Raw genomic sequence first — 12647 nt, 5'->3', positions numbered from 1 at the left:
ATTTAGAACACAGTTATGTGTCTGGATTGGCTTCGTAGCCATGGTGTGAGCTATTCTATATTACGTTCTCCAAAGCGTGGGTTTTTTCCCTAGTTTACCATGTATACCTTGTAGTTAATTAACATGGGAAAGTAGTTTGCCATCAACCGCCTGCAAGGAAAAGAACAAAGACACGAGCTAGAGCAGAAAGAAAGGTGGCTCTGTGAAAGAGGAAGTTGGTTCAAGAGGGAATTTTTACAAATGCTTAGCTGTCTTGTGTTTTCACCAGTTTTTTTAAACAGCTTTATTGACGCATAGCTCAGTCTAAAGTGTACGGCATTTTAGTACATTCACAAGGTTGTGCAACCACCACAATCTAATCCAGAGCCCTTTCATCACCCTAGAGAAGCCCAGCCCCCTTTGGCAGTCAGTCCATTCCTTCTGCTTAGCCCTTGACTCATCTTCTGTGGCTGAATTTACCTGTCCTGGGCATTTCATACACATAGAATCATGAAATGTAGGACCTTTTTGTGACTGGCTTCTTTTGGAGGTTTCTCCATTGTAGCATGTCACCAGTACTTCCCCTTTTTTGGGTGAATAATATTCCATTGTGTGGATATACCACACTTCATTCATTCATCAGTTAATGGATGTTTTGAGTTTCCACTTTTTGACTATTGTGAATAGTGCTGCTATGAAGTTCCTTTGATAAGTATTTTGAGGGTGTTTTCAGTCCCAGGAGTGAGTGTCAAGGAGCATCTTAACATCTCAAGCAACCGCTGAACTTTTCCAAAGTGTTTTCATGCTTCATCCAGCGTGAGGGCTCCTGTTTCTGCACATCCTTGTCAGCATTTGGTCCTGACATACTGGTTGCAGCCTTGCTGTGGATGTGACGTGCTATCTTTTTTTGGGGGGGTAGGGGAGAGAGCAGCACTGTGGTTTGAACTCAGGACGTCACACTTGCTAGGCAGGCGCTCTATCACTTGAGCCACCTTGCCAGCCCTTTCTTGTGAAGGGTTTTTTTTGAGATGGTTCCTCACAAACTATTTGCCCAGGCTGCCTTCAAACCTCAATCTTCCTGATCTCTGCCTCCTGCATAGCTAGAATTACAAGCATGAGCCACCAGTGCCCAGCCTTAGGTTAGCTTTTTATTATTGAATTGTAAGACTTTATTTATTTACTGAGGGGGAAGGAAAGCTTTGTTTAATTGTAAGATTTTAAAAGTATATTCTTGATACAAGTCCCTTATCAGAGACGTGACTTGTAAATATTTTTCACCATTCTGTGGGCTTCTTTTCACTTTCTTAAAGACATTGTATATAGCACAAAAATTTAAAAATTTGGTATGTTTTTATTTTTTAACTTGTCACAAAAGAAAAACTGCTAAAAATTCCCTGAAGGTCCATCAACGTGAAGAGCTGAGAAAGCCCATGGACAGGGCTCCGGCCAGCTCCCAGCTGTCAGCAAGTGTGGCACACGCCCGTGTGACATGGGGCCCATGCTGAGGAAGGCCAGGCTAGAATCAGATGGGGCAGGGGTTCCACTGCAGAGCTGGGGGTGCTTGGGAGACTTCCCAAAATAGCACGTTCAGTAGTGTCAGCTGCTAAGGATACCACACTTGGTTCTGTAAGAAGTAAATGAGCTTACACGTTTCACAGAGTAATTTATTTTTATCAAGTTACAGATCCAGTATCCTAAAGTGTGGGTATGTGCACAGGGCAGGTAAATAACTAGGGAAGAGTGGAGTTTTATTAAGCAGCAAATGGACAAGATTTGCTGGTGTGACCCAGCTTTTCTCTAAATTTGAGGCAGTGTTTTGTGTTTAACAAAAATGCAGTCATGTTTTTGAACCTTGATGAAGCCAGAATCTGTGTAGTTTAATCTCAGGGTCACATATCTAGAAAAGAAATAATGCTCCATCCACCAAAGTCAATGTCAACATTGTACAAACATTAGCTGGACTGAAAACAACTGTTATACTTATTAAAATTCTCTCTCCCACCCACATGATCTTCTTAACACAACCCTCTACCCAAACCCCACTAAGCTTCATGCCAGCACGTCCCCTGCCACAATTATATTGTTGTTTATTTATTTTTGAGATGGAGACTTACTATGTAGTGAAGGCTCCCGGTCCTCCTGCCTCTGCCTCCCGGGTGCTGTGATTATAGAAGTAAGCCACCCTGCTCAGTCACAGAATTTTTACTTCTACATTACCTAACATGCTGATATAATGTCTGACAGATATAGTAAGCAATAAGTGGCAACTAGAAATGATCAAAAATGAATTAAACGGAAAAAAAAACCCAGAAAAAAGTAAGAACCTACTCCAAATACTCCTGTTGTGATTTTGATGTATATAATTCTAAGTGCGAACATACTTTTTAGTATGTCTAAGACAAAAAAAGTAGGGTCATACCGTTTAATTTAAAAAAAAATTCTGGGTTGGTGTGGTGGCCTGTAATCCCAGCACTTGGAAGGCTGAGGCAGGAGGACTTTTGAGTTCAGGTTCAATTTAGGCTGCGTAGCAACCTAAATTGTCTCAAAAAAACTAGGGCCCCCTCCCCCATTCAGGAATAGTCTTCCAACTTCTGTCCTTATTTAGTTTGTCTTGTTGTCATCATTTTACGTCATTTTTTTTCTAGTTTTCTAATCAGTTCTTGGTGGAGGGATGGATTTTTTCTTGAGTAGCAGTGTGATGTAGAATACATAAATACCTGATCTCTAATTCCCAGTTATTGTCACCTGTCTGTGCTGCTATTACAAAATGCCTGAGAACAGGACGCTTAAAAGCAGCAAATTTATTCCTCACACTTTTGGAAGCTGTCAGCAGGTTCTTTGTCTGGTGAGGTCGTCTCAGCTGCAGGATGGCACTTTGAACACTGTGTCCTCATGGCAAAAGGTGGTAGGGCCTCCTTCGTGGGTTCAATCCCATCAGGGAGGGGAGGACTCATGACCTAATTCCTCTAAAAGTCTTCACCTATTGAAACCTTTCCATTGGCCATTAAGTTTCAACACCTGAAGTTTGAAGGCAACTCATTTAAACAGTAACACCAGTTTCCTATTAACCCTGTGACATATGTCATAGTCCCACGGTTTAAGACGTCCTTTGGCAACTTGAATAGTCCATAAAACTCCATCTGCTTTTTTGGGTTTTTTGTTTGTTTGTTTCTCTTTTTAAATGTCACAGTACTGGGGTTTGAACTCAGGGCCTTGCTCTCACTAGGCAGGTCCTCTACCACTTGAGTCATGCTCTTGATCTTTTTTCCTGTAATTATTTTTCAGTAGGGTCTTGCTTTTCTTCCCCTACTGACCTGGACTGCAATTCGCCTACTTTATACTTGCAGCTGGGATGGCAGGTATGCCCATCTTTCCTAGCCATTGGTTGAGATGGGGGTCTTGAACTTTTCCCTGATCTGGTCTTGAATTGAGATCCTCCTGATCTCAGTATTTGAGTATCTAGGATTACAGATGTGAGTCACCACGCCCAGCCTTTTCCCTTCTTTTGTAAACTACACACAGAGAGATACTGTTGTGAGTGGGTCACCAGCATACTCTAAGCCATCGCACCTGAGGCCATCATTTAAATTATTCTTCCTGCTTGTTTTCATCTGCTATGTCCTATTTCCCCTGTTCAGTTCATTTAATACTGCTTTACCTGATTTCCAGAACTTTTAGAAGAGAAAAAAGAAAATCAGCTCATACGGAAGACAGTTGTAATGTGTTGATTCCACTGGTTGTATATTTCTTGTGTATGTCAAAGATACACACCAATATCTTTGGTGCATTTGTCCTGCACAATATTGAACACAGAGTAGGCACTCGATGAATGACTAATAAGCAATGAAATCCAGTGTATGAAATAATTCTTTAAACCTCTGAACTGATGCTATTTAAACTGAGGTCTGAAGGATGAGGTAGTTCTCCTGGAAATCCTGACATGTAAGATCAATTAGTACTCGTGGATTAAAAAAGGAAAAACATGGGTCACACACTAAGGGGAGAGCACATACAGGAAGAATGGGGATAGTTAGGAAACCCAAAACTTGGACGTGTTTGATGTCCCCACTGCAGAGGAGCTAATACAGTAACCTTAAAATGACAGAGGTCAACATGGGAAGGTGACCAGGAAATAGTGAAGAGGTCAGGTAGAGATGAATCAATTCAGGTTGTAACACACTTGTACACGAAAGCAATGCTGGGAATCTCTCTGTACAGCTATCCTTATCTCAACTAGCAAAAATGCTGTCTTTCTTATTATTGCTTATGTCTTCTCTTCAACAAAATTGGAGAAGAGGGAAGAACAGGTTCTGCCTGGAAGCGAGGGGAGTTGGTGGGGGAGAGGGATGGGGTGGGGGCAGGGGGGAGAAATGACCCAAACAGTGCATGCATATATGAATAAATAAAAAAAGAGAAAAAAGGAACATGCTTTAAATAATCAGGTTGTGCATCTTTGAATTCTGCATCTTCTATCAGCATTATGCTGTGATCTACTTCCCATTTGTTAAAAATTCTTCAAAATGTGTTTTTAATGGCTACATTTACTTAATCATATAGCTACATATTTTATTTTCCTATATAGATTTCTTAAAACTTTTATAAAAAAGCAAAAATGCACATCTTTAGACAGCTTTTTCTTTTAAAGATTCACAAGTCTTCAGGTACCCTAAGTTATTTGGAAACGCCCAATTATTCTTGGCTTCCTAAAAGAGTGTTTGTGTTAGATTTATACTCCCCAAGCTTTCATATTGAATAATTGCTTATCACAGGAAGGGAACTTGCTTCCCTCTCTACTTTTTTGTTTTTCTTGGTGGTACTGGGGTTTGAACTCAGAGCCTCATGCTTGCTAGGCAGGCAGTCTGCCACATCTATGCACATGTCATAGGGCTGACTTAATCCTGCTTGAGTTCAATACAAACTTTAGGCACAAGGGGGAGATCCGTTAGCACAGTAGAGTGAATGGATTTTTCTTCTGTACTGTTTTGCACTGAGATTTCAGTAAGAAACACTGGCAGAGAATGATTTTCCTTGGTCACTACACAGATTCTGGTGGTTTCAACTTTGAAATGATTACTCTGGAGCTAGGCATCTGCCATGGTGAAACACAAGTCAAAAACAGTAATATTGTGCAAGGTCTCATTCATTTGTTGGCTTAACTTTTACACATAATTTTTACAAAATATTAACGGATTTATCATGGAAATTTATCATCAGGTGAATTTTGCAAACAAAGTTAAAATTCAGGAAAAGTAGAACAATGGGAATTTGTTCATAGTGTGGAAAAGTCACATTTTAGGAAAAAAAACTTTGTAAGGAAACAAAAATGCTTTCCATCCTCTTACCTTTTGCTTGAATGTTGCACATCAAGAAACCTAAGGAAAGGAGAAATATTGTCATTTTTCCTTTAATTTATTGACTTGAACCCCACTTGCTAGGCAGGTGCTCTACCCTTTGAGCCACTCTGCCAGCCCTGAGAGTCCAATTCTATCTTACATCCAAGAAGATACAAATTGGACTTGGTATGTCCGTAACGTAGGAATTATTTAACTGGTGTTCCAGAGGTTCAGCAGATAGAATTCAGGGGGCATCAGTGGTCTGTAAAGCTGGATAAGACTAATTTCAGTTTTTAAAATTACTTTCTAGTTAAGATTTAGTATTTCCTTCAAGTTTGAAACTGGCCCACAAACCTCAGCAACATTAAGGGTACCTATGTCACGTACCGAAAGCACAGATCTTGTCATGTTAAATGACAGCTGGTCAGCTGTCTTTCAGTATTCATTTACCACTATGGCAAAGGAGATCAAGACCATTTGTAGACTTGTTTAAGGCATTAAATATTTTATTTAGAACTGTAACCTTAAAATATTTTAAAGATCCTTCAAATGAGAGCTCTGAAAATACTGTTTAAAATATTAGGCAAGAGTCAAAAGAACAATGCAGGAGGTATCACAATACCTGACTTCAAACTATATTACAAAGCAATAACAATAAAACAGCATGGTACTGGCACAAAAACAGACATGAAGACCAGTGGAACAGAATAGAGGACCCAGATATGAAGCCACACAACTATAACCAACTTGTCTTTGACAAAGGCGCTAAAAATATACGATGGAGAAATAGCAGCCTCTTCAACAAAAACTGCTGGGAAAACTGGTTAGCAGTCTGCAAAAAACTGAAACTAGATCCTTGTATATCACCCTATACCAAGATTAACTCAAAATGGATCAAGGATCTTAATATCAGACCCCAAGCTCTAAAGTTGATACAGGCTCCCCTCGGATGTGACTTGAGCTGGAGGCACGCAGGCCGGAGACGCTGCAGGACCCGCGACCCGGAGCATCCGAGCAACAGCCCTTCAAGTCTACAATTAAAAATGGCCTCCAATAAAACTACTTTGCAAAAAATGGGAAAGAAACAGAATGGAGAAAGTAAAAAAGTTGAAGAGGCAGAGCCTGAAGAATTTGTGGTGGAGAAAGTACTGGACCGTCGTGTAGTAAATGGGAAAGCTGAGTATTTCCTGAAGTGGAAGGGATTTACAGATGCTGACAATACTTGGGAGCCTGAAGAAAATTTAGATTGTCAGAGTTAATTGAAGCATTTCTTAATTCTCAAAAAGCTGGTAAAGAAAAAGATGGAACAAAAAGAAAATCTTTATCTGACAGTGAATCTGATGATAGCAAGTCAAAGAAGAAAAGAGATGCTGCTGACAAACCAAGAGGCTTTGCTAGAGGTCTTGATCCTGAACAAATAATTGGTGCCACAGACAGCAGTGGAGAATTGATGTTTCTCATGAAATGGAAAGATTCAGATGAAGCAGACTTGGTGCTGGCAAAAGAGGCAAATATGAAGTGTCCTCAAATTGTAATTGCATTTTATGAAGAGAGACTAACTTGGCATTCTTGTCCAGAAGATGAAGCTCAATAAATTGTCTGCATTGTTTTATATATATATTTATACATATATATAAAGTCTGACTGAGTCTTGGTTTTTGAATTACTAGTGTAAAAAAGATAACCACATTCTAATAAAAATCAAGTTTGGTATGTTGGTTTTGAAAGTAGTATTGGGGGAGTTGTTGGAGTTTTTGGTTTTTTTTTTGCATCAATAGCACTGGTTACTTTGAACAGATAAAACAAAAGCTTTCTGTATTTGCTTCCTTTATCAGAAAAGACTATTTGATACCATGGTATATTTCCTCTGCATTTGAGAATAGCTTTAATGTTAGGGAAATTTTACAGTTATTAATCAGAACTTGTCTTTTAACTGGTATGTCAAAGGACCATTCTGGGCTTTTTGTTTGTGTTGGCGTATACATAAAATATTTACATGGTTTTAGGTGCTGGGATTGAAGGCAGAGCCCTGAGTATGGTAGGCAAGTGCTGTACCACTTGGCTTCAACCCCAGCCTTTTCTCTTTTTGTTTGGAGATAAGATAGTCTCACTGGGCCTCAAACTTAAAATCCTCCTGCCTCCACCATCCAAGTGCTGGGATTACAGGCATATATCACCACATCTGGCTTGTTTTGGTTTTCTATAGACACATAAATACAATAGCTTATTTGCAAAATTCCTTATTACCAGTACCAAAAACTTCCCCAGCCAGATGAGGAAACTAGACAAATCCTGGTTTATTTTAATTAGTAAAGACCAAGTGCACATTTAAAGGTTCCTCTAGGGAGCCATTCCTATACATAAAGTTGAAATCTATCCTAAAAGGTTTAGGAATCATGAAATATCTCAGACTTTGCTCATGCAAATGTAATCCACTGGTTAGAAATACCAGCAATTTAGGACCTGCTGGCATAAGTTTGAAAATTTTATAAAGTGACCTGCATGCTTTTTCTTTCCCCAGTAGGCTCAATCCTCACAGTATTTGGGTTACTGGTTCTGCAGAAGCCAGGAAAACAACTTTGTAGTAATCAGAATGTTATCCAACTGTATATTGTTTACTTTATTGTAACTAATGGTGAACAGTGGTCAATAAATAGTTTTATATTCCTTTAAAAAAATAAAGTTGATACAGGAAAGAGTAGGAAATACTCTGGAGTTAGTAGGTATAGGTAAGAACTTTCTCAACGAAACCCCAGCAGCACAGCAACTAAGAGATAGCATAGATAAATGGGACCTCATAAAGCTAAAAAGCTTCTGCTCATCAAAAGAAATGGTCTCTAAACTGAAGAGAACACCCACAGAGTGGGAGAAAATATTTACCAGCTACACATCAGGCAAAGGACTGATAACCAGAATATATAGGGAACTTAAAAAACTAAATTCTCCTAAAACTAATGAACCAATAAAGAAATGGGCAAGTGAACTAAACAGAACTTTCTCAAAAGAAATTCAAATGGCCACACCTCACCCCTGTTAGAATAGCCATGATTGGGAACACCACCACCAACAGGTGTTGGCGAGGATGCGGGGAAAAAGGAACCCTCTTACACTGTTGGTGGGAATGTAGACTAGTACAACCACTCTGGAAAAAAATTTGGAGGCTACTTAAAAAGCTAAACATTGATCTACCATTTGATCCAGCAATACCACTCTTTGGGGATATACCCAAAAGACTGTGACACAGGTTACTCCAGAGGCACCTGCACACCCATGTTTATTGCGGCACTATTCACAATAGCCAAGTTATGGAAACAGCCAAGATGCCCCACCACTGATGAATGGATCAAGAAAATGTGGTATCTTTACACAATGGAATTTTGTGCAGCCATGAAGAAGAACGAAATGTTATCATTCGCTGGTAAATGGATGGAATTGGAGAACATCATTCTGAGTGAGGTTAGCTTGGCCCAAAAGACCAAAAATCATATGTTCTCCCTCATATGTGGACATTAGATCAAGGACAAACACAACAATGGGATTGGACTTTGAGCACATGATAAAAGCGAGAGCACACAAGGGAGGGGTGAGGATAGGTAAGACACCTAAAAAACTAGCTAGCATTTGTTGCCTTTAACGCAGAGAAACTAAAGCAGATAACTTAAAAGCAACTGAGGCCAATAGGAAATGGGGACCAGGAATTAGAGAAAAGGTGAGATCAAAAAGAATTAACCTAGAAGGTAACACACACACACAGGAAATCAATGTGAGTCAACTCCCTGTATAGCTATCCTTATCTCAACTAGCAAAAACCCTTGTTCCTTCCTATTATTGCTTATACTCTCTCTTCAACAAAATTAGAGATAAGAGCAAAATAGTTTCTGCCGGATATCAAGGGGATGGGGGAGAGGGAGGGGATGGAGTGGGTGGTAAGGGAGGGGGTGGGGGCAGGGGGGAGAAATGACCCAAGCGTTGTATGCACATATGAATAATAAAACAATAAAAAAAAATAAGGCAAGAAACAAAATTCACAAGCATTTCTTTCATGTGTTTTCTCAAGTTTTTGAAAACCAGTGACTATCCTACATGTGCAGATTATGATTATTTACTTATGGAGTACTTTATTCCATTCATTGTACTAAGGATCCTACTTAGAACGTGGTACAATATACTAATAAAAATCCTGGAAGAAAATATTTTTATTCCATTCAGCTAGTTGACAGAGCCAGAAATAAAACTCCAATCTGCTGGAGGCTAAAACTCAAGTCATGGCTGTGCAAGTTATCACAATTTGTAGCCATGTGCTTAACTTTTTTACAATGAGAAAATGTGCTATCAATAGAATTTTGAGCCATGATTACTGGTGATAAGTCCCATTACAAATTACTAATATATTGAACCCTCACTTACATGTTTTACAATAAAGATCTACAATGGCGAGGTGGGGGTTTTCTGTAACGTTACACTTAGTGTTGTTGGGCACATATGAATTCACAGATTATAACAACAGGCCAAACACCACACCAAGAGGGAAAGTCTTCGCTAAGAGCTTCAGTGGGTAGAGGGTTGAACATCAGCAAATCTTGTAATGAAAAGACACGTCTCCTGTTTCAGGCCACCAAACAGCTGCAAGCCAGTGTAGTTACTTTGAAGGGAAATTAGTTTTTGTGAACAGATGGAAGTGATTTGACGAAGATAAATTGGCTCGCTCTTCCAACCAAAGGGATGATAATAAAAATAGTTTTACTCTCAGTGAAATCCAAAATTTTGTTCACATAAAGTATTCCAATTCTAGCCTTATCTTTAATAGCATTATGGATAAATTGTTTAAAATTAAATGTGGTACATTTTACATTAATCAAGCAAAAAGAACTGGGGGTGTGGGTCAAGTGATGGAGTTTTTGCCTAACAAGACCCTGATTCAAACACCAGAACCACAGGAAGGAAAGAAGGAAGGAGGGAAGGAGGGAGGAAAGGAGAGAAGAAGGAAGGAACGAAGGAAGGAATGAAGGAAGGAAAGAAAAGAGTGTGGTGTTGGGCAAAAAGGTAAAGGAGCATCGAGAGCTCAATTTTCTTTATTTTAGAGTCCAAAGGACTTAACTCCCCACCCCCTTATTTGTTTGTTTTTATTTCATGTTTTAAATTGTCACATCATAAACTTGACTTTGGGGGTACAGTCTGTGGATTTCAACACACTTAGATTCATGTCACCACAATCATAATTAGGACACAAAACAATCCCACCCTCTCCCTAGCCTCCTTTGGGTTCCCTTTGTAGTCGCTCCCTTCACAGTCCCTCCTCCTACCTCCACTAAAGGCACCACTGTCCTTTGTCCTTGTAGTTGCATCTTTTTGAGACTGCCACATAAATGGAATCCTATGCTACACACCTTTGGAGAAAGGCATCTTTCACTCAGCACGTAGCATCTGAGACTCATCCAGGCTGCTGTGTGTATCAATAGCCACAAGCACCTGGAAAGGAGCTGTGGCCGATCACATTGGGAATGGATGTTCTCAGGTGGAAAGAGTCATAATCAGGTGCTATGAATTCTCAGGGGAATCCATTAATTGAGTCTCTTATACAGTAATTTATTGAGCAACAGGTCTGAGCTAGACTTTGTTTTTGGGGTTGGAGATGCAGTCATGAACACCCACCATCAACGCCATCCTTGAGTTGCTTGGGGGAAGCAAATTTGCAAGCCATCTATGATTTAACGCCAGGTAGTGATCTGCTCTGGGGAGGAGGGCAGACAGAGAAGAGGCTAGTTTTGAGAGTGGTCAAAGAGAACCACCCGAGAACCACCCGAATAGGTCAAATTGGACCACAGATGGGAATGAAATACGTGGGTGAGTGATGACGCCATGTGGGAAGTGATGAGTTCAAACACAGGGAAAGGGCACAGAGGGTTGCCATGGATGCAGAAAGCTCAACAAGGCCGGTGGAGGCAGAGAAGGGGCCTGCGTGGAGATGATGCCGGGGTATGGAGAGTCGGGTGCCACTGAAAGGCCTGTGGAACTTTATTCACAGTGTGGTGGGCAACCATTGGAAGGTTTTGAGCAGAAGAGTGACCTTCTCAGATTTACATTTGATGAAGGCTGCTTGGGCTGCCTGCCTAGAGAACAGACTTTCAGGGAATGTGTACCGGATGGATTGGTGGTGGTGGCAAAGGGGAAACTGAGGCAAAGGAATGTGATATGGGCTCAAACAAAGCTAATGATAAAGAAAAATGGAGGAAGGATATATGCCAAAAAATTTTTAAGAAAAATGGAGGTGGGCTCAAGTGGTAGAGCACTTGTCTAGGAAGTGAGAGACCTGACTTTAGACTCCAGTACTGCCAGGAAAAAAACAAACAAGAAAAGAAAGATGGAATTTATTGCCTAAGGGGTTATACAGGTTGAAGATTTAAATAACTTCTAAAATTCAGATAAATTGGTAGATAACAGAGCCATTGTAAGACAGAAGGAAACTGAAGAGGTTTGGTGTGACTGTATCTGATATTTTGGGATTGAATTAACAAAAACTGTGGCTTTCAAACTGTGCTCCTGAGAGCTGTGGATTTTGTTAAGATGTATCCAGGGAGTCAGAAAGAGTTTGGGATCAGAGCCACATTCTCAACTCCCATTTTAACCAGAGTGGCGCCAACACGTTGGGTTTTATCTATTTGCTTCCCTGTAAAATTTCACTGGAGTAAAGTGCTGCACAGTAAAAAGGTGGGGAAGGAACTCACGTACTTGAACACTCCTTTTGATGAGTGGAGGGTCTTGGTTTCCCTCAGACAGAATCTGCTCTGGCTGCATAGCACCCTGGGAAGGGGATACAGCTTTGTGCATCACAGGTTAGACCTTCTTCCACCTGTGTCTATCCTTAAAATTTCAGTTGTACTTTCATTCAAATGCTTTATTTTTGACTTTCAGAAATGAAAATGAGTTCACACTAGATCTCCTTTTATAAGTGCCTAACAGTCCCCAACAAAATTCAGGAGTGTCACATGTACAGTAGTCCCCCTTATCTGTAGGGGACCCCCCCCATCCAATGCCTGAAGCCAACACTGTAACTCTTTTGTTCTGTACATACACACCTCTGATAAAGTTTAATTTATAAGTTAGCCACAGTAAGAGATTAATAGCAATAACTAATCATAAAATAAAGCAATTATAATATTGTACCAGGGAGCTAGTGGAGTGGATCAAGTGATAGAGCATCTGCCTCAAAACCATGAAGCCCTGAGTTCAAACCCTGATACTGCCAAAAAAGCTACAATAATGTATCATATAAAAGTAACACAAATATGATAGCCCCTCTTAAAAGAGTTGAGGCAAATATGAATATTTTCAGAC

The 12647-nt window shown here is 40.0% G+C and overlaps 1 pseudogene; it reads left to right on the top strand.

Annotated features, from left to right (window-relative positions):
• Positions 1-5729: 5729 nt before the first annotated feature.
• On the top strand, positions 5730-8332 carry LOC141422817 (chromobox protein homolog 3 pseudogene; annotated as a pseudogene).
• The last annotated feature ends 4315 nt before the right edge of the window (positions 8333-12647 follow it).

This window comes from Castor canadensis, chromosome 1 (assembly GCF_047511655.1).
Source record: "Castor canadensis chromosome 1, mCasCan1.hap1v2, whole genome shotgun sequence".
In the NCBI taxonomy this organism is placed as follows: Eukaryota; Metazoa; Chordata; class Mammalia; order Rodentia; family Castoridae; genus Castor; species Castor canadensis.
The sequence above is the reverse complement of the archived record's forward strand: the minus strand, read 5'-3'. Positions and strand labels throughout refer to the sequence as shown.